The sequence below is a fragment of the Tamandua tetradactyla genome, chromosome 3, assembly GCF_023851605.1.
Source record: "Tamandua tetradactyla isolate mTamTet1 chromosome 3, mTamTet1.pri, whole genome shotgun sequence".
In the NCBI taxonomy this organism is placed as follows: Eukaryota; Metazoa; Chordata; class Mammalia; order Pilosa; family Myrmecophagidae; genus Tamandua; species Tamandua tetradactyla.
The window spans coordinates 153,979,182-154,001,953 of record NC_135329.1 but is presented as its reverse complement, the minus strand read 5'-3'; the positions used below and the strand labels follow the sequence as shown (position 1 = coordinate 154,001,953).

The window sequence follows — 22,772 nt, the reverse complement described above, 5'->3', positions numbered from 1 at the left end:
ACGGTGAGCTAGACCCTTTGACGCCGGCTGACCCCCGCGGACCCTTCCGGCTGTCCCCGCCAGGGTTCTGTGGTGTAGGCAGCTGTGCTTCGCGCACTGGCTCCATGAGACGTGGGTAACCTCCACGGACTCAGGATAAAGAAGCCCAGTTCACATCTGGACTTAAATCTGCACTTCAATTGATTCAAAAGAGGTATTTCACTAAGCACGTTAGCACTACAGATGCTTGCCACCATAAAACTACATTTAATAGTCAGCATTATTTCTGTAATTCTGACAAAAAAAAAGGAGTAAGAGATTATAACTCTCTAAAAATGTTCTTCCTCTTAAAGTGTATTGTTGATGCCACTCATTATTATTGTTTATTTATTTTTTGCATGGGCAGCACCAGGAATTGAACCCGGGTCTCTGGCATGGCAGGCAAGAAATCTGCCTGCTGAGCCACCATGACCCGCCCAATCAATTTTTCGTTTCTGCATGCTCTTTGGTTGGGGTCACATTTCATTCTTTTTCCATGTGACTGTCCTGTTATTGCAGCACCATTTGTTGAATTTTGGGGTGGGGTCGGGTGGGGGGAGAGTGCAAGGGCTGGGAATCGAACCCAGGTCTCCCACATGGCAGGTGAGAATTCTACCTCCAAACTACCCTTGTGCCTCCGCCAATGATTAATTTAAAGGCTAAAATGACCAAGATGCAAGACCCAAAAGCTTATAGTACTGTGATAAACAGAAAATAATTTTTGAGGTCAAGGTAACCCTGGGTTTGGGTCCCACTTAGGATATGTGTGATCTTGGAAAATTTGCCCAATCTCCCTGAGTTTCAATTTCTTCATCAATAAAATGCGGTGAATAATGTGTATCCCATAGATTGGGTAAGGGGTGAAGTAAAATGTCTGGCAGTCTATGGACACTCGGTACATGGTCGCACATGCACCTACTGTACAAAAAAAGTACTAAGCTCGTTAGCTTTATTTAATTTTGAATAAGTTTACTATTATTCTGGAGGGACATTACAGAATTTGAATTATAAGGAAACAAAATTTCTGAAGGTAATTTTTAAGTCTCTTCACTTTCTGAAATAACACAGATGGTGAGCTCAAGGTATTTGAACAGTAATGCAAAAGGTAGAAACAGGAATAATTTAAAACCAACTACTTAAATTCTTTTCTTCCAGGTTCAGTGAGGAAATGAAAAAATAATGATGTTACATACTAAGTACAGCTACTGTGCTTTAAAACTCTGTTTTCCCCTTGAGTATTCATTTACAGCTAGAAAAGTCTAATGTGCATTCCCTAAACTTGTGAAATTTCTAAAATTCATTATCACTATTAAATAGAAACTAGATTTTTAAAATTTCAGTTATAGAAGATAGTGAAAAATATCCTGAAGTAATGAAGAGCTGTTCCCAATCTCTCTCAGATCCTCCACCTGTGAGGATGTCTACATGATATGCTCATAAATTTACTATTCACAGGGGCAAATTAATACAGAAACTGATTTCTCTAGTCCTATCAGAGGTTTCAAAGAATTGCAAACGTACACGCTTACCACAGAAACCAGTCTGTAACCATGGCTAAGCCAATTCTACAGCAGCTGTGGAGGCAGTCAAAAATTTAAAAGGGGTCATTTCTGTGTCACGTAAAAGGAGCTGCTGCTTGATTCTTACTTTCCCTTTGGGGCTGGCTGCTTTGTACTCTGCAGACATGACTCCAAGAGGAGGTCACATAAGATGTGGCTCAAATTCTTGGGTAACTCGCACAGAGTAACAAGTGGAAGCTGAGGCTGCCAGACCCTGGGCGTCCTACAGCCAAGCAACCGTGGATTCGTTGGGTAATTTTTTTCCATACCCTTGACTTCTGATTAGCAAATAAAATCTGCTCCAATACGGCTGTCAATTCTTTCTAAACTGGCACACCGACTCATTTTGAATCCTGTTTCTGCCACTTAGCTGCCTGACCTTGGGTAAGCTACTTAACTTCCTCATTTGTAAATAGGGCACTACATTAGTACCTACCTCATAGTGTTGTCATGATGGTTAACTGAATTAATGTTTGTAAAGTACTTAGAACACTGTCTGGTCCATTGGAGGGACTTACATAGGGTTTCTTAAGTACAAATAGTACATCCCAACAGAGAGCACCAAGATATTCAGAAAAATTGTTCCAGATGTATGCCAAAATCATAGTCAACTAGGCAATGAGTCAGAAAATCAAGTTTTCAAAGATGGAAATATTACTTTACTTATTTTAATAAAAGTATTAAATAAATATCAAAATGTATTAATACTAATACTATGTATTTAAATAAAATATGTTAAAATATAAGTTATAAACACTATATACTTGTCATTATCTATTTTATTAACATGGTAATGTCTAGTGTTTTACTTTAAAGTGTGATCAATTTCAAGATCAAATTGGTGAGGTCTTTACACACACACCCTTTATCTACATATATGTACATGCCTGAATTAATCATTCACAGGAAAGGACCAGTACTAACTCCGTGTCATAAACAAGACATAAGATGCAGTTTCCTTAGTTATAATCATGTAGGCATAAATACCCACCTTATTTTTAGGACATCCTCCAAAAGTTGGATACAATGGTATTTTCCACAATTAGAAAACTTGTAATAATAATAAATAACATAATAATAATCATAATCATAAAACAGAAACTGGATGAGGACCTGAATTCTTGGCAAGAAGTGGACAGCTTTGAGACACAGTCAAGAGACGGGACTGGAGAACCTGGTGGTCCATCAGTTGTGGGAGAGTGACTCAAGGATAATGGTAAGGTTTCAAATTCAACTTTATGGGTGAATAGTGGTGCTATTTACTGAAGTAAGAAATACCAGAAAAGAGCATATTTGAAACTTGGAAGGAAGAAGATGATTGTGAAGATGAGTAGAGCATGGAACATTCAAATGAGGAGACCCAGGAAGCAGGATATCATTCTACGATAAGGAGCTAGATGAGAATACAGATTTGGGAGTATCAGAAGGCAGGGTGATCACTGAAGTCACTGATGTGTATAAAGCCAATCGGGAAGACAGAGGAGAGTAAAGACATAAAAAAGCATAGGAAATGGTTCCTATGTCACTAAACTGGTCACTAGAGGTGCTGCCTTATTAAAAACTATAGTCACAACCATACATGTAAAGGATATCTGCTATGATAGCATTAGGTGGTGGTATTTCAAAAACAGTGTTAAGCTGGCAAAGCTGTAAATATATTTTGCTTTCTAACTCCTTCCAACATCCTTTTGTTACCTTTGGGTGGTTAAGAGCAGTTGGTTTCACTTTATACCACACAAACAAGCACGTGGCATGAGGTTAAATCCTACTAACCACACATCCCGTTATTTACTCACACATGTTTTAGAAAACACAGATATTATAATCACGCCATTCATGTGGAATTGTGAAAATGTTGTTTCTCATAGATAAAAATTACCCATCAAAATGATTAATATTATGTACATTTTCACTATTGCCCATATTTCAGCTTCTTCTCCAAATATTATTTTCCATATCAGCCAACAAAAAAAGAAATAACTCACTTGAGTTTTTGCTCACTTCTAACCTTTATGATCAAGACCTCTAAGGAGGTTCAAAACCTCACTTACTTTATCTCTGCCCTTTGTCTGGTTCCTTTCAGTGACAAAGGACATCCTGCTACCTTTAAATTCTAAGTTGAACTTTACCAAAGAAGCAGAATTTCTTGCATATCTTGCAAATTAAATATGAAACTAAACACTTATACCACAAATGAAATAATCCCAGGCCAAGCATATAATGACATACAAGTTTTACACAATTTTCTGAGACTTTGGCATAGCAGTAGCTACCGTATCTACTTTATCAACTATTCCTATCCCTTGTCATTAAAGCCAGGATTCTAACTTCAAAAAAATAATAAAGGGTTATGTCTCAAGACTGGTGGCCATTTGAAAATGTTGACCTCTCCTGTCAGCTTTACACAGAATTAATCTTCATTTACATTTTCATATATTATAAATTCTCTGATGGAAAGCCATTGGATCCTACTTCTCAGTTATAATATCATTAAATTTTTGGACTTAAATTGTGCTTATTATAAGCTTGGGTTGATTGTTTCTAAAGGAAGACCCTTATAATAGGGAAGAAGGTTCAGACTTCTGTGATCTTGGTTGTTTTAAGGTTTGACATTCCATGGTCTAAAACGAAACCAAATGACATGCACTCTCAGGACATTTAAGGCGGGAATTGACTCTGAATGTCTTAGGCTACTGTAGATTAAGAAACTATGAAAGCTTGGGTATTTCCAATAAAATGTGAATTTAGGTGGAAAATGTACAGAGTTGTCACTTTTTTAAAATAATATTCAAACTCAGAAAAAATGGTAGGGAAACTCATATGTTTCTTTGATCCTAAGAAGAATCAAGTTGCTCTTCATGATGAAGAGAAGTATTTTCGCCTAGAATAAAAAAAGAAAGAAAAGCCCTAAGTGTCTTCATTTGCCTTGCCTTTCATCAATGGAATAATGCATGATTTGATGAACAGTGATGGTGAGGTGACTAGGTCTGATGGTCCAGTAGTCTCAATCAGATCTGGTGGTTCAGTAGTTCCTAGAATATTTTCTCTATCCTATATAAAATAATATAAAGTAATAAAAATAGTTCTAATATTTAAATAGATTCCTTCCCATTTACTTTAATCTTGGATATTGACAGTTTATTCTATTGTACATATCCAACCTCTTGGCTCTCACAGAACAGAAATTCAATAAATGAATTTGTTGTACTTTAACACTTTACTTTTCCACCTTCCGTTGAACTAGGAGCTCCTGCAGGATAAGGATTACACAGAGGCCATACCTTATTTATTTTTATAAGATCAGCATGTGGAAAAATCCCTAGTCTATAAAAGACAATGACAAGAGTTTGCAGATAATTGTACTAGATTTTCAGACTAAGTGGGCAATGATAGTATTGAGCTAGAAAGAGAATAGAGAAGCAGTATAAAGAGTGATTAGAATATAGCTTCTATAGGTTTACTTCTGTTCTCTATTGTTTACTAGCTGTATGATTGGGAAAAATTATTTCTCTTTTTTGAACTTTGGTTTCCTTCTCAGTAAGAGGGGACTAGTACTGACTACTTTTGAGGATGACATGAAGATTAAATGAGAGTATGTATAGTAACCATTTTATCTCCGAGGGCGGCTCAGAGAAGTACTCTCAATAAAGAACAGAAAAAAAACCCAACTTAAATATTTCCAAAAGAAATATAGCTCTTTTCTACTCCTTGTTGTCGAAAAGGAACTGGATTTTTGGTTCAAAATGGTAGTTTGAATACTCATGTTCATCTCACCTCTTTCTCATGATCCCACTTCATGGATAGTAAGTATATACCAAAAGAATAAATCTCTGACAGGGCAAAAACAGGTCTGAGTATGACATCAGCAGACTAAACCTTCATTCAGTTATCTGGGAGAAAGCAAATGGGTTCTCACTGATGTACAAGCCACAGAGAAACTTCAACCTGGAACATGCACATGAACTGGCTACCATGAAGATAAAAAAAATTCTTATCCTTGTAGCTCCAGAGACACTCCATATTTGGAATTTATAAGTATAAAGACTTGGGAGACTAGGGGAGGATTGTATTTGAAACAGATAGGCCCGGTATCACTTCTCTTTTCTGATTGCTGCAATCTTTCCCACCAATTGGAGTCAGACAACTGTTCTCTAAACACAGAAATTTTCCCTTGGTAAACCGTTATGTAATTGATGTGGTGGAGAAGGAAGAAGACAGATCCTCAGTTAATCTTGACTTGACTTCAAGGAAGGAAGAAAATATCAGCTCTATCAGTGAATGAAAAACACTAAAACTTTCTATTTTCTAAACAAAAGTTTTCCTACTTTAACAAGTGCTGAGTTTCAAGTCTTCCTCCAGCTCCTGGACCACAACCCCCAAAGGAAAACAAACATGATTGTAGCCAAGACCTGTCCTCTGATCAGAACCTGCAGTCAGTCGACATTTCCAAGGAAGAACAGTTTTGAGTTAAAAGAGATATCCAAATGCAAGGAAAATCCATACAGGTTATCTCGATTGACAGATGTAGCTCTTATCCACCATTAATAATGATAAAATAAATCTCACTAGATATTTGAGAAAAAACAACAATGTGAAAGATTGAAATAAACAAACAGAATAAATTATCTAGGGAAGCCGGAGATTATATAAAAAGCAGAAGATAATTTGAAACATAACTATACGTAGAACCATTTAACTGTTACGTCTCAAAATCGGAAAGGGGGACTTTTAAAATTACAAAAAAGTCAACAAAAGAGGTAAAAAATAGAATGGATGTTGCTAAAGGATAAATTTGTGATCTTTAATATTATGAGAATAATTAAAATTAATGTCACAAGGACTGGGTGAGGGAAATGGGAATGATGTAAGTAGTGGAAATAAATTTCTAATATTTCATGATGAGAAATCATTAGATGTCTGACATTGATAAATCAAGACATAGGGGTATAATTATATTAGAGTTTAGTTGTAGTGATAAGTGCCAGGGAAAAATAAACTGAAAGGTTTAGAAGTTCCACTTTGGTAAAAATGGGACTAGGATAGAAATGTGATTTGAGATGAGGTGGGATTGTGAGAACGAGACCATTACTTTTCATCCTCCACCTGGATTGCTTTTCTCAGTTCTAGGCTTTCTATTAGGTTCCTTTCCATATTCTCTAATTACCTTCTGAGATTTCCTATTTTTTCATTCATTACAGGAATACTTTTCTTTACCTCACTAAGCATCTTTAAATTAGTTGCTTCAAAGTCTTTTTTGGACTTTAGGATTGTTCTCCATTAATCACCTTTCTTCTTCAGGATGGCCATTTTCTGTTTCTCCATGTGTGGAGAATTATTCTATGCTGGATCTTGCAAATGATGTTTTATAGAATCTTTGGATACCGTGTGTTTTTTCTAAGATTTTTTTTTTTTTTCAAAGCAGGCAGTTAACTTGGTGGACCTCAAATTGCAAAATTGTTTCCCCTGTAGCGGCCAGGCTCAAATTTCACTTGAGGTGTTTTAGACACACCTGGCCTGCTTGAAGGTTGCCCCATGCACGCATGATTCAGGGATCAGCCAGAGACCCCTGGATTCACACACAGAATTAAGGGATTTCCCCCTTTCTGGTTCTCTCTTTTCTAGAATTTTCCTCCTACTTCCAGGTGTTAGGGTTATACCAAACTCTATTATCTGGTTCTTCATGCCAGCGAGATTGCAGATTCTCCACTAGAGATTTAGTAGCCACACGTAATGCAGACTGGAGTCTGATCTCGCCCAGTTCTCTTTCCTCTAAGTGTTGACTCACCTCTAGTGTCAGAGGGGACATTTCTATGCTCCAGTGTCTTCAAATAGTTGTTTTTATATTTTGTCAAGAGTTTATAGTTGTTATCTGTGGGAAGGGTGACCTACTAGGAGGTATTTGCCTATATCAAATAAGGAACTCCTTCATTTCTATATTTTTCAGTATGGTTTTTAATTACAAAAGAATGTTCTGAGTCTGGTGAAGAAATGCTGAAATCTGAAAATCTCTGCCTGCTACCCATGTGGTGGTCTTCCAAAAAGTTCTCTCATGATCCTTAAAGCAGAAGAGCCTTCTCAACAACCAGGCATCTAATAGTTTTCCAAAAATGAAACCAATACTTTCTTGTATTCAATTAAAGGATATTACAATGCCTTTAACTTCAACTGCTATTTACTTTAAAAACTAAACAAAAAGCCCTAGCTTATTCACATACAATATTATTTGCTATTATTATTATATGCTATTTTAACTTTGTTAACTAGTCAATCTTTAACCATATAATTATGTCAAGGGCATCACTTTCAAATATTTGGCCATCCTATAATAATAGGCTTCTTAGAGAAAATCTTCACTGATTTCTAAATATTTTACAATATCCCTTTTCTTTTAGAGTAGTATATTTGTATTCTCTTTAGTGCTTTGTGGTAGCACACATTTAAATATAAGTGGCACAGTAGCATGTGAGTTTAGGGATTACACGAAAAATGTACTAGAGATTAAATTTTCATCAGTCTATAGCCCCCCAAAGTATACAAAGAGATAGCCTTATAAATCAACCTATGTTAGTTAACGGTTTTCCTCTGTAAACTGCTACTTGCATTAATTTCCTATTTTATTGTTAAGCAACAAGCAAAATATCTCAGAAATGATTCAGAAAAAGTGACATATCACTACAGGAGTGTAGAAATGTATTTACAGATTAACATTCATCATTTTAATCTTGTTGGGGAAGCTATTAACCATAAAGAGTAATTTGGTTTGGAAATGTAGCCATTAGGTTTTTTGTTCTCTTCAATGCTAAATCTGATCCAGAATGGAAATGAAGATATCGATTTAATCTTTACCTCTCATCCTAAGTCTTGGACATATATTTGGAACTCCATATGATGCTGCAATTAAATTCTATAAATCCAGTGTAGCCTCAGGAAATTTTCCAAAGCAGTGCGATGAAACAACGTTTGACAAGAAATGATCTTATACAAGAAAAGTATAAAGAAAAAAAATCTGAAAATCTTTTCTTTTTCTTATGTTTCCCAAGCCAATTAAAATAAAAAATAAAGCAAAAGTTATGATTAAACAAAATGGTCAAAATGGAGAAGGAAGCATTCTCTAAAATAATCTCAGCTTGGCATGAAACCTTGTGAGGATGTTAATTTGTTGTGACAGCCTAGGTTTCTTCATTCCAATTTGCTAACTTTTGATGGGGCAGTGGGGATGAAAGTGCTGATGGTCAAAGTGGAGACAGGAGGGAGGATTATTTGTTTTTAGAAGCATGGGTCTGGGCGAGCTAGTGCCTTAGGTTAATCATAGTTTAAGGAAAGAAAGAAAAAAAATGGTTTAAATCAAATTCTGCTCTCACTTTTTTTGCCCCATAGCATCCCTAGTTGTGCTGTGTCATGGCCTGAAATAAGTAGGAACTACTGAACAAAATTTCTATATACCTTTTTAGACATATTGTCTATAATAAGATTATCTTCAAAGCTTGGGTAATTAACTCAATGTCTGAATGAACTGCTAAATAAAAACATAATAGCTATTCTCTGGCCCAAAGAATGTGACTTTGTGCATCTGTAGCTTCTCTTCTTTTAGGACTCCACCCCAACCATATCCATAGTAATCCTGTTTGGCCATTGGATTTGGACGGCTAAGCCCTATATACCCTTTCCTTTCCTGTGTCATTTGGGGGTCCCCTTGCAGGCCTTACTGAGTCTACCCAAACAGAATGTTCCCTTCTCTTTTCCATGATGATCTTGTTTAGAGGTGAGGAATCTGACCAAAGGCAATCTTTGCCAAGAATTTTGGGAGGGATATCTGCAAAGATATTATGATTTCAGAAGCAGTCAGGAGCCATACAAAGAATTCAAAGCTTTGTTTAAGGATATAATGGAAAAATTAAATACATGGAAAGGCAAATCATATTTCTCTTACGTTTAGGTATGATATAAATTATTTTATTGATAAGATATCAGTTCTCTTCAAATTAATATATACATATGTATGTCATTCATTTTGACATCTGACGCCCCAAAAAATCCATGTTTAGTTTATCTGAAAGAATAAATGCATGAGAATGATGATAGATCAGATTTAAGTGTGTAAAATAAAGCTATAAAAGTAAGAAGAAAATATGAGCAAATATTACCTATATCTTAAATTAGAAAACCTTCTCTAGTTTCTTTATGCCATAAAATATAAAGAAAGTTGACTGCATATACATATGGAAAAATATACCATATAAAAATCAAAGACAAAGGATACAATGAGGGAAAAATATGTGCAAACTATCTGAGAAACATGGAGTTAATATTCATAATATGTGAAGAAACATGACATTCCAAAAACATATACATAATTAATTAGGAAGAAATTATTACATGACATGGAAAAGCAATCCCCAAGGAAAACTAAAGACTGATAATCATATAAAAGATGATCATCAAAAATGTTAATTAATTCAACCATCTGATATCTATCAGAATAGCAAATATAAAAAAGTACTGGTAATACCAAGTATTGAGGAGAGTGTACAGAAATAGATATTCTCATATATTGGTGATAGTGTAAATTACTCCAATATTTTTGGAAAGCAATATCAGTAAAAATATGAAATGTTCATTTTGATCTAGAACTCCAGTTAAACACATTCTCCATAGAAATAAAATCAGAACAATATATAAAATATAGCAGTACAATTCATATAGATATTTATTGTAACATTTTATTATGGGAAATATATTTTTAAACCATTGAAATACCTATCAAGAGGGACTAGGTTAACAAATTAGAATATCAGCTAAATAAATAATAACTATCAAAAGGCATAGAGAGACTGTGAAAAGGAATCCCTGCAATATTGAGAAAAAACATGTCAGTTACAGAAAAGGCTATAGGAGCAAATATGCAATTGAGTAATATATCAGTTGTAATTTGGCTCACATCTATTGGGTGCTTCCCACATGAAAGGAAATGAGCCACAAGCTAAGTACCTGTATATGAAGCACACACGCACATACACACATGTGCACAGGCACCAAGCTTTCAACATTGTGAAGTGGGAATCCTGGAAGAGAAGGTGAAGGTAGAGAGAAAGAATAGAAAATTAAGGTGGTTCAAGAAGAGATAGGATTTATCTACTACTATACACAACAGTGTTGCTTGATTTTAAAACTATGAACATGTATTTCAGAAAATCTGTAAAAAAAAAATTCCATTTTGAGAGAATTATAAATATACGTTACTTCTTCAATTCTCAGAAAACATTCACTATTTTCACAAGTTGAACTATAATTTTGGTATTGTGTGTTATTTTTCCCAAGGATGGTGCACGGCTCATCTTTGCATTCCATATAGTTTCTTCGCATGAGCAATAATGAATAAATAGCTCAGTTGAAGGATCAGTTACTTTGATTAAAAACTCTTGGGACTGAGAACATTTTGTGGGTTGGATCTAGTTCACATACATTAAGAAATTGAAGTTATAAGAGTGTGCAATTAAAGAAAACGTATGTCACCATAAAAGACTTCTTTTCAATATTAAACAAAAGCATGGTTTTAGATTTTAAAGAGAATAGTATATCTCTTTTGACATTCAATATTTTCAAAGATTAACATAAGTTTTATTCTGCTATGTTTGGTGGAGAAAAATTCAGCAAATTTATAAACTACATATTATAAACAAACATATATATATATATACTTTGGCTATCTTTAACACATTCTGAAATGGGTAGGTTCTAACATCATATTTCAAAAACTCCTCGGAATTTTTCACAGAATGCCTCCGGCAAGCAGTGTCTACGCCCTCATCCCCTCCACCTGTTACGCTGCACCTGGGCTCATAGGCACATAAGTAACATGTTTTGTCAGATGATAAAACCCCTTGACATTAGGAGCAGACCTATTTCCCAAAATTGAAAATAAAGAGAATAACAGAAAGGGGGCTTAAATTCAATTTTAAAATTCACAAAGGGTCACTGCCAGAAGCAGCATTCATAACTGAAGACTTGACTGTCTGCTTTTCTGTATCGCTCTCTTTTCCTACCAATTGTGTTATAAAAAAGTGGTCATATCATCACTAACGGGAAGATCATCCCAATCAACCAAAATCAAATAACAGGAAAGTTTCTGACCTCTGGGAGGCAAAGAATTGTCCTCCAACTGTCAGGTGGCCATGTTTCAAGAATCTTCTGATTAAGGTCTTCAATGCCTTTTGAAAAGAAGTACCAAAAGCCAAATGTTATTGCACTGGAGTAATATACAGAAATATGTGGACTCAAAACTCACAAGTACAGCAAAGTAGAAGATTCGATATTTGACACCAATTGACCATGCTGAAAATAATATCTTTACTGTGCAAAATGGGTGTTAAACAAAAAACGGTAACATTTCCTTTGGAAATTCCTGCACTCTCCTCAAGGAATATGCTGCTAAAACTTTTTTTGGCCAAGCATGCAAGTATCTGTGGAGTCTGGCTTATAAAAGGCAACTTTTATAAAAGCATATTTTATTTATATGCTACAAGATATATCTTAACCTCTAAATGAGTCCTTAAAATCTTCCATCTTGATCTAGAATTCATGTCAATTATATTTTGATAAAATATAATTGGGAAAATTATATGAAATACACTCCTTCATCACTAAAACTGCTTAGTCCCAGGTAAGAAGACATTGAGGGGTTACTGAACCGCTTTGCCTCCCGACACATTGCTAAACAAGAATAGCCAAAGGAGAGTGAGTTTGATATTCATTATTAATATGCAGAGGATAAAACAAGTAAGAACCTACCTCACCTACATTAAATGATATTATGGGATAGCGATATGGGATAGCTCTAATTTCCTGATGCTATTTTGCAAGCCACTGTATAAATATGTTATAAAAATTAAAGTCTTCATCTTTGCATAACCAAAGATTAGTTAATATTATTTAAATATCATTAATAAGCAAAGTACTGGGAAGAAGAAAATACTTCATGTTTTTACACATAGCATCCTCATGATGAGTTTATCATTTCTACCTCATTGCTTGCAAACTAAGCCAATAGAAATGTCTTAGTCAAGCTGGCAGTTGACCTAAATGAAGGGTCTCACAGTAAATGTTTAAAATATTATATTACTATCTTAAAGCAGCTAGGATTTTAATCTATACCAAATTCTGAAATCTGTTCTACAACTAATTGTTGCAATGTGTTTTGAAATTTATTGCTGTTTTGTATGTTCTTTTTCACAAAAAAAGAAAAAAATGAAATGAGCTAAGGTAATGCAGATCTGCATTGCGAAATAAAGAATTTTGTTTGCCCACTGGTGGGAAGAAAAAAGAATGCTCGGACATCCCCTGCAGCTGTTGCTTTTGGAGCCATGGCTCCTGGGATGAGCTCTTCTGTGAGCTGTGCCATCTTGGAGGGTCTACAAACCCTGGTGAAGCTTTGGCTTTAGCAAATCCAAAGGAAACCGTGCAAGGAGGTAGCCATGATGTTGAATCAACTGAGACTAAACTCCATAACCTATGGCTTCCTTTAGTGCTGTGTGTTTCCGATTTCATTATGGGTTTAATATTTTTGTTTATATTTCACATAAAAAAGGAAATGAAAAAAAACATGCCCTAATACTTTCTAAACTGATTCAGAGAAAATGTAAAACCTTTGACAAACCTAGCTCTGTTCAAAAGGAATAGGTAGAAATGGGATCATCTTTAGAAAATACTAGCCTAGAGAAAGAGTCAGGAGAAAAACAAGTCAGGAGGAAACCAATAAAAAAAAAACTGAAAAGGGGGTGCACGGGTGGTTCAGTGGTAGAATGCTCACCTTACATGTGGGGACCCGGGTTCAATTTCCGGACCATGAACAACAACAACAAAAAAACTGAAGAGGACCAATTTCATCGTTAAGGAAGAATAACTTCCTAAGACCAAGAACTGAATGAAGAGTGGTACAATGTTCAGAAGAAGAGTTGATGGCTGAGATGACAAGAATGATCTGGTCACTAGATGATGACTCAGGAGCCAGCACATCACAAACAACTTTACTAACAAAGTGTTTAGCCAAGAATAATCTTCCTTATGGCCCATAATCAAATATGGGATGGGGGGTGCCATTCATCTATCTGAAAGCAGGACTTTACTTTCTTCTCCTTCCCATTCCGTTCATTTTCTTTCCCGTCCAGGACACCAGCCCATCTTTCAATCTGAAGTTCATTACTGTGAATGAATCTATGGAGACATTCACCAGAAGATCCCCTTTTCTCTTTCAGCCTCCTCTATGAGGCGTATGAGAAACTGCAAGGACTGAATTCTCCACCATGATCACATTGCAGATAGGAGTCCCTCATGATTAATTCAACCTTCAGATCAACCATCCAAGCTCCTGGAACTTCACCAAGAACCTTGGGTCTTTGAAATCTTCGAAAGGAATCTTATCTCGCTATTGTCCATTTACGAAATTGATGGTGCTTAATCTACTATACATTTTCTCAAATTCAGTCTTGATGTATCTCAGAAGAATATTTATATATCAATCATGTATATGAAATTTAAAATGAAATTAAAAATTTATATATCAATCATGTATGTGAAATTATATCTATATTATTATACTCTTTAAATAATATACTCAATTTTAATTGTAATTAGTCGTCAAATAAAACCTCAACTATAAATTGGTATGTTATATGTGTAACTTAGCAATAGAAGGTATAAAACTGAAGAGGCAATTTTGTTGTGCCTAAAATTATTTCTACTATAGTAACATAGCACATGTGCAAGTGATGTGATATTTATCTTAATAAATAGTAATTGCCTAAAAAAAGGGAAAAAAGTCATATTAAAACATCATCATAACTTTAAAAAAATCAGAATGTTTAAAAATAGATATATTGCTCCAGCCACACACCAAGAAATAAATGTTTGACATTCAGTTGCACCTGAAAAGGTAAAGAAGACTGTTCAGACAATTATTCCATTATCTTGTGCCCTATATTCCTTTACTTAATGGAGGGGACAAGTCCCAGAATTAATCAGATTTTAATCTTCTATATATACATAGGGCTCTGTAAATGAATTCTAGACCACATGAGTTGTTAGCCAAAAAAAAAAAAGTACTCACAAAGTACACAGTATGCCAAAAAGCAGCAGAGCACTTCACAGATTCTAATCTGGTAAACTCTGTGAGCAGGAGGCACAAAAAGGCCAACAGTTGATGGTAGTGTTTTAGAGCCTCTGTGGATCGCTCAGTGGTTCCAAAAGGTGAGACTGTAGGGGGTGTGAGGAGAATGATGTTCAAAAGTAAAGTCAGTCCCCAGAATGATTCTGAGAGGTATTGGCCTAGTTTGTTGGCATAACCTTGCCTGACTATAAGAATCACTCTTGTTAAAGATACAGATTCCCAACAAACCTCTCCTGCCCCCAGTTCTGATAATGGTGCTCATGACTTGTATTTTTTGACAAGGGAAGCTCCAGGTGAGTCTATGATAAGAGAGGTTTAGGAAAATCTTTCTAGTTTCTTTAACTGCTCAACCTGGCAGGACCACAACACAGCCTGATTACTTATATCCAGGACTGAATAAAGGGAAAACCACCCACATTCAAGTTAGCAAGGTTTTGATTATTTCAATTGGCACAAGTCAAAACCTAGTCTGGTTAACTTATGGTGTTATATTGTTAGTGGTGACACTAACAAAAATTGGTTACTATAAGACAGTGTACATCCATATTGTTATTATTTGACATCAAGGATGGTTTCATTTAAATAAAGAATTAAATATATTTATCATATCATCAATCTGTACCCCATTTTCCAAAATCTTCTCCAAACAAATTTAATAACATGTGGCACTTCAACTTTTACACCTATGTTTTAGTGGCCTTCAGTTTTTGATGATGTGCCCTAGTTATCTCTTAGAAATTCTTAGATATGTACACATTAAATGCCATGAATTAGCCTAAAAAACATAAAAATACTCATAAAACAATATTTTGCAACTTTAAATCTTTTTGTAAACATGAACTCACCCCTCCCACGCAAGCAATTTTTAGCTATAATTATTAAAAGGGCTTTACATTGAATACTCCAGTAAGGGATTTGGTTGACATCTTCATAAGGATGCTAATCTTCCCAATTGCTCCTCTGTTCCTAAAGTTCATGAATCTACCCTTACCTCTGAGAATGAGCTCAAACATTTCATAACCAGCTTTCGTCAGAAGGCCACCTGAAGACATTGAATAAGATGGGTGCATATTCCATCCATTTCTCAAGTTACTTTAAGTCCTTCCTTGGATGAATGGGCTTGAGCACTGTCTTAGTTTGTCCGTTTACCATGACAAATACTACACAATGGGTTTTGGCTTAAATAGTGAAAATTTATTGGCTCATGTTTTTAAGGCTAGATGTCCAAAATCTAGGTAACAGCAAGTCGTGCTCTCTCTCCCTGAAAACTGTAGCATTCTGATTCTAGGCTGCAAGAAATCCTCCAGGTTCCTTGGTTTTCCCATCACATGGCAATGTCCTCTCCTTTCTAATCCAGGGTTCTGCTTACTTCTGGCTTTCTCCATGGCCTTTTCTTTATAAGGCTTCTAGTAATCAGGATTAAGACACATCCTGGTTCAGTTTGCCATGCTTTATCTAAAAACAACACCCTCAAATGGCTCTATTTATGATGGGTTCACACTTATAGGTATGTGGATTAAGATAATGAACATATCTAAACTGGGGTATATAACTGAACCCACCACAATCACCAGAAGAATACATAATTGAACCACATAAACATCATCCTTAATGTAGTTGGTTTCATCAAGTTGTCCATTGATGATAACTCTTTAGTTTTTTTGTCACAGAAACCAGAAATTACTGTTTTGCTTCAGGAATATATTATTGAAGCATGACTTATCTTTACCATGAAATACACTGTATGTAAACCCTCATATAAGAAATTTCTTTAAGAAAATATTATTAAGGAAAACTTTGTTTTGCCTAAATGATTGGAATGCTTTTTCATACAGATAATGACAAATTATAACTGAACATTTTCTTCTTTATAACTGGCTGCCAATTATTTCAAAGCCAAATTTGAAGCTCAAATGCAGTAGCTATGATAGTCTTAATGTATACAAAGGCATAACCTCATACATAGACCCACACGTTCACCCTGCTCTTTCCATTTTGGGCTCACATACTAAAAATAATTCTGATTCTTTTCTTCTACTATATCTTTTTTTAAGTTTTAAAAATAATACATCTTGATACTCTGTGGTCAAAGAATGATTTTCTGCTTTTTCCATTCTTACTAACTAGTACCTATTCACAGCATTTACTTTGAGCTCAATCACCTTGTGAGATAGTTATGATTATTAATGTATTGCAACTGAGGAAATTGAAGTTTAGCATGGTTAAGTCACTAATTCATGATGCCATCACTGCTAAGTATCAGATGCAGGTTTTTTTTAAATGAAGTATTAGCACAATTTATTTCAGGTTCATATGTGACTGATCAGTAGAAACAGCTAGTAGGCAAATGTAGTAAGTTTCAGATTTTAAGTGTAACTTAATTGAATGATATCTATAGCCTCACTGTAGCTCAATTTTCCTTAGCTATGAAGTGATTATTTCACCTCTTTGGTCTGGGGTCAGGAGAAATCAATAGACAAGGTAAAGATCTGTAAGTGAAGATGCATTGCTATGTTGTCCCAAACACATATATGAGAAGTCTTTTCTCTTTAAAAGAAAGACCCCAAGGCCTCCATTGCACTTTTATTTGAATGTAATATTTGGGATAATTTTCCAAAAGGGCCAATAATTTCCCAATTTAATCTGAGGTCATAGTAGAACATCAACAAAACAGATTTTGCTATTTCAATTTCTCAGCCTTATCATTAAGACTCACTGCCTACCAACAATATTTATTGAGCATCTGCAGTGTACTAGGCACGAAAGAACATACAGAAAACATTGTCCCTGCTCTGAGGAGCTTACATTCTAAAAGAAAAAACCCACATACCTCTTTTAAAATGGTATTTTTGTTTGGTGTTTTCTGCAAGATTTTGAGGAAATAATCTGTAGGGTGAGCTTTGGGTATAACTTAGGCTAATCAATATTTAGAGAATAGAGGAAGAGAAAGGAGTTAAAGACAGACAATGACAGACCATTCACATAGATAGAGTTTAGAGGGAGATAAACACAATTTCATCAACCAAGGAGAGGTAGGATGAAGGAGAATAGTTTGTGGGATGCAAGCAAAGCATAGGGTAGTACCTTAGACATTGAGTGGAGCCAGAAATATCACGCGGCCTTTTTCCAAGTAAAGGAATACCAGGCAGAAATGGCTGGTGACGAGACAGAAGAAGGCTTAAAAGGAAGGTAATCCTGTACACCCGACAAATAGAAGGAATAAATAATCAAAATTGAAGGCAGACTATAAGAAGATCAAGAATTTCTTAACAACCAAAAGTGGAAGCACAAAACTTACAGTTAATGCTACTCAGCATCATGATGGGCCAAGAACACTGTGACTGTGGCTTCCTAAGTTACAAAATGCCATATACCAAAAATTTAAAAGAAACATATTACTTTTATCCAATTGAAGCCACCCTCCCCCTGACAAAAAAAGAAACAAAAAAGAAATTGATTTGGGGTAGGGGAGAAAAAGAGTGGGAAAGGAGAATGGGACATGGTTGGAAACAGTAGTTACATGAGTAATATTTTAGCCATTATTTAAACTTGGTAAAAGCCCATTAGCTGAAAAAAGGGAATAAAGAATAAATTTCCAAAAATGTACAATTTCTTAGAGAAGTTTGAGACCCAAAAGACTAATTTACATAAAAAGCTGTAGAGAAAGAAGTTGCAAAGTCCATTCATAAAACTTTTATTCTACTTACATCAACTTAATAGACATGTCTTAACAATTATGCTTGGGTTGTTCATGAAAATTTCATAAGACATTAAATAAAGCTAGCCATCATCAAATTATTTCCCTGTTACCTATTTTTACAGCACATGCATGTTAGGCAAGTATCGAAAAAAAAATCACAAAAGCAAAAAACCTAAAAAAAGATAAATATATGAGTTTTTTATTTCACTGCTGTGCTTGATATACATGACGTAATAGATATCAAGCAACTCATTTTTACTGCATCGTTACTTGAACATTTGTTCTTAGGGTGCCTAAAACATGTAAATACAAATAAAATGAATACAGCAAAAATAATGAAAGCTAACAATAAGTAACTTTACAAATAATAGAATGTGAACTGTTCCTTCCCTTCTCCAGAGTTAACTGGTCTGGAGAAGGGCCAGATCTAAAGGAACACTAGTGCAGCGGTAGTCAAAGGTAAGCACGTTGAGATTCTGTATTCCACAGATAGTCATGGCTCAACATGTTATAGCCATTGGATATCTCTTTCTATCACAGCCTTGAAAGTTCTCCAAACCTTAAAGTTCCCACATTACTACACTTGTCATTGGAACCAATTATCCCTTTCACACCCCCCACCCCACCAGGGTAAACCATTATGTAGGCAGTTTTCTTTGCTTAGACATAGAAGCAGTTTTAACACTGGTCCTTGTGAAGCCACATGTATATAAAGCACTATTTTCAACATTTATAGCTTATATAAAAATTCCACATCCACATATTGGCCACCTCAAGATGAAAATAGATAACTCTCTAAATGTTAGCTGGCTCTACTCCCTTAATATTAAACATAAAAACCACATGAGAAATACAGAAATTCAAATAGAAGTGACATAAACCTGTCTTTAGTCATAAACAAAAAGCTATTTGTAGGGCAGCATGGATGACAACTGTGTAAATTTTAGAATGAGGCATAAAAAAGTTGGAAGGCTGGTTAACTTCCCCCTCCTTCTCCTGTTTCAGCTTTGTCTCCTTGGGTATCCAAATTCTACAATGTCAAGTTTCTTGGTAATTGCATTATTAGTTTGTGGTCTTTGTGTGACTCTTGACTTAAGTTATCAGGTTCAGCAATGGCTTTATCAAAAGCTGTCTTTGCAAAAGAGAGGAGGCTTTCTCCAGGGAGTTCAGAATCTCATAATAGAGCATGGAAGACTTAAGGGCTAGATCCAATCTGATAGAATGCGTTGGTTACATTTCCTTTTTGCTGATTTCAAATGCTTCTTGGTATGCTTGCTGTGACTCATCCACAATCCTTTTCTTGTCATCAGCAACAGTAACCTCAGCCAAGTAACTATAGCAGTCTCCTTTCACTTTCAAATAGAAGACTGTGCTCTCTGCTCGTGAGGCACTGAAAATCAAGAGCTTTTCCAAAAGAGAGCACATCATTGCAGATATCTCTTAGCTCTGTCTCAATTTTCTCTCTCTATTCCTGAGTCATTTGCTGTTTTTTTTCTCAGAACCTTCCATCATTTGCTCAATACTTTAGACTACCCTCCAAAATGACCTACCAAAATGACCACCATCTCATTTTTATCCATGACTGGATGTTCTGTGTCCTGAATATGTGGTGACGGATGACCAGGGCTCAGCTGTCTCTCATCTGCAGGTTTCAAAGTCAGGTCTTAGGTCCTAATTTAAGCCCATACACTTGGTCACTATAGTATGTTGTTAATGTCAAACATTATAATATTAAAGAAGCTAGCAAATTCTATAATTTTTTTAAATTTTTATTGTAAGCAACAAACAAACATACAAACATTTTTGACGTACAAGCATTCTATACAGGGTGTACAATCAATGGCTCACAATATCATCATGTAGCTGTGTATTCATTGCCATGATCATTTTTTTGAACATTTGCACCACTCCAGAGAAAGAAGTAAATAAAAAAGTAAAATGAAAAAACTCATACATATCACACCCCTTACCCATCCCTCTCATTGACCACTAGCATTTCAATCTACTCAATTTATTTTAACCTTTGTTCCCCTTATTATTTGCTTATTTTTTATCTACATTTTTTACTCATCTGTCCATACCATAGATAAAAGGAGCAGCAGACACAAGTTTTCACAATCACACAAGTCACATTGCAAAAGCTATATCATTATACAATCATCTTCAAGCCACAAGGTTACTGGAACACAGCTCTTCAGTTTCAGATATTTCCCTCTAACCACTCTAATATACCGTAAACTAAAAAAAGGATATCTATATAATGCATAAGAATAACCTCTAGGATAACTTCTTGACTCTGTTTGAAATCTCTCAACCACTGATACTGTATTTTGTCTCATTTCTCTCTTACCCATTTTGGTCTAGTAGGTTTTCTCAATCCCTGGATGACTAGTCCCAGCTCATCCCAGGATTTCTGTCCCATGCTGCCAGGGAGGTTTACACCCCTAGAAGTCATGTGACACATAGAGGGGGGAGGACAGTGAGTTCACTTGCCATGTCAACTTAGAGAAAGAAAGAGGCCACATCTGAGCAACAAACAAGGTTTTCTGGGGTGACTCTTAGGCATAATTTTAAATACGCTTAGTCTGTCCTTTGCAGGGATAAGTTTCATAAGAGCAAACCCCGAGATCGAGGGCCCTGCTATTGATTTGGCTGTTCTCACTGCTTATGAGAGTATCAGGAATTCTCCAAATGGGAAAGTTAAAGTTTCTCCTTTTCTCCCCTTTCCCCCAAGGGGACTTCGCAAATAGCTCTTTATTCACTGTTCAAATCAATGTGGGATTTATCGGAGCATCACACTAACCTGGACAAACTAACAAAATCTCATGCCCTATTCAAGGTTCCATGTATTTATGGTGTTCAATTACACTGACCATACAAGTTAAATAAGGAAATGCACTAGTGAAAATATAAATTTTGCAACAAATGAACATTTCTCCCTTTAGTCTCATATAGAAGTTGAAGTTTTAAAATATGAATGACCATCTATTTTCAACACCCTGCAATACTGACATTCTTTTGTTCTTCCTCATGCGAAAACATTTTTTAATTTGTACATTTAGTCACTATCATGGTACACTCTAGGCATTCAAAAGTTGTATCATCTCAGTCCTTATTATCCATCTTTCCTTCCGGTTTTGTAAGTGCCCCAAGCCCTTCTCCCTCTATCACTCACATATTCAGCTCATTCAGTGTACTTACGTTTTTGTGCTACAATCAGGTTGTATCATGCGATCCATCTCTGAATTTTTACAACCAGTCCTGTTGCACAATATGTATCCCTTAACCACCAATTACCCAATCTCTACCCTATTCTATCTCCTGCTGACCTCTGTTCTTAACTGAAATTCTCCAAGTTCACTCATTAATGTTAGTTCATATCTGTGAGACCATACAGTATTTGTCTTATTATTTCTGGCTAATTTCACTCAGCATAATGAATGGATCTTGAAGACATTATGCTGAGTGAAATTAGCCAGAAACAAATACTATAAATTTTAACAGCATAGTTATTTGAAATTACAATTTATATATATCAGTATTTATTTTCCATTCTTAGTGATATTTCTGTCTTACAAACATACCTTAATATTCATTCCATTGTTTAGAGGTTGTGCCTTTTCTATTTCTACTTGTCACAACAACAGTTCAGGTGCTCAGCTCACAGTTGTCAGATAGGAAATTGCCAAAAGTGTCAGTTTAAAAAAAGCTACTAAGTAAACAAAAAGAAATTACTCTCATATTACTTAACTATTCAAGACAGAAACTTAATACTCCCGGTCTACTTTACTATTAGATTACCTCATCACCAAGAAGCTCATTAGACTCACCAACAAACTCATTAGACTCCAAATATATTATACTCCAAAATCAAATGGCAGAAAAGGATGTTAGAAGTTATATATTGTGAGTCTACCTTACCTGGTTCCCCAAGTGCCTCCTCAAATCCCAACATCTACCTCTAAAGTGCAATATATGAGAAGTGTGCTTTACTATTTTTGGTCTTATAAAGTTAGCTTCTTTGTAATACCCTGCTTAGAAAAACGTATCTGAGAATGTCAAGTAGATAGTGGTCGCCTACATTTCCTGTTAGTGGTAAGCATAAATTAGGCTGTGGATTCTTGGAATACTGCCATGCAGACAGGTGGTTCTCTATAATTTTTATTCAGGGATCATATTTCTAAGTGCTGAGAAACCACAATGATGGATGACATAAAATGGATGGCTCCATATTCAAGGAATTAGTTAAAGTCAAGTATTCATCAACTGTTTCTTTAAACATTTGTTCTATGGATTTAAGAATAGGATTTTCAGATGCCCCAGTCTATCAAGT

At 35.4% G+C, this 22,772-nt stretch overlaps 1 long non-coding RNA gene across 1 annotated transcript in view; it reads right to left on the bottom strand.

The window, feature by feature from the left end:
- Window positions 1–22,391, bottom strand: part of LOC143677833 (uncharacterized) — a 55,844-nt gene extending 33,453 nt beyond the window's left edge. Inside the window, exons 1-2 of the long non-coding RNA XR_013172916.1 lie at window positions 22,361–22,391; window positions 11,709–11,785 (exon numbers count right to left, since the gene is read on the bottom strand). This is a non-coding gene — a long non-coding RNA (uncharacterized LOC143677833). The remainder of the gene's footprint in view (window positions 1–11,708; window positions 11,786–22,360) is intronic.
- Window positions 22,392–22,772: the final 381 nt, after the last annotated feature.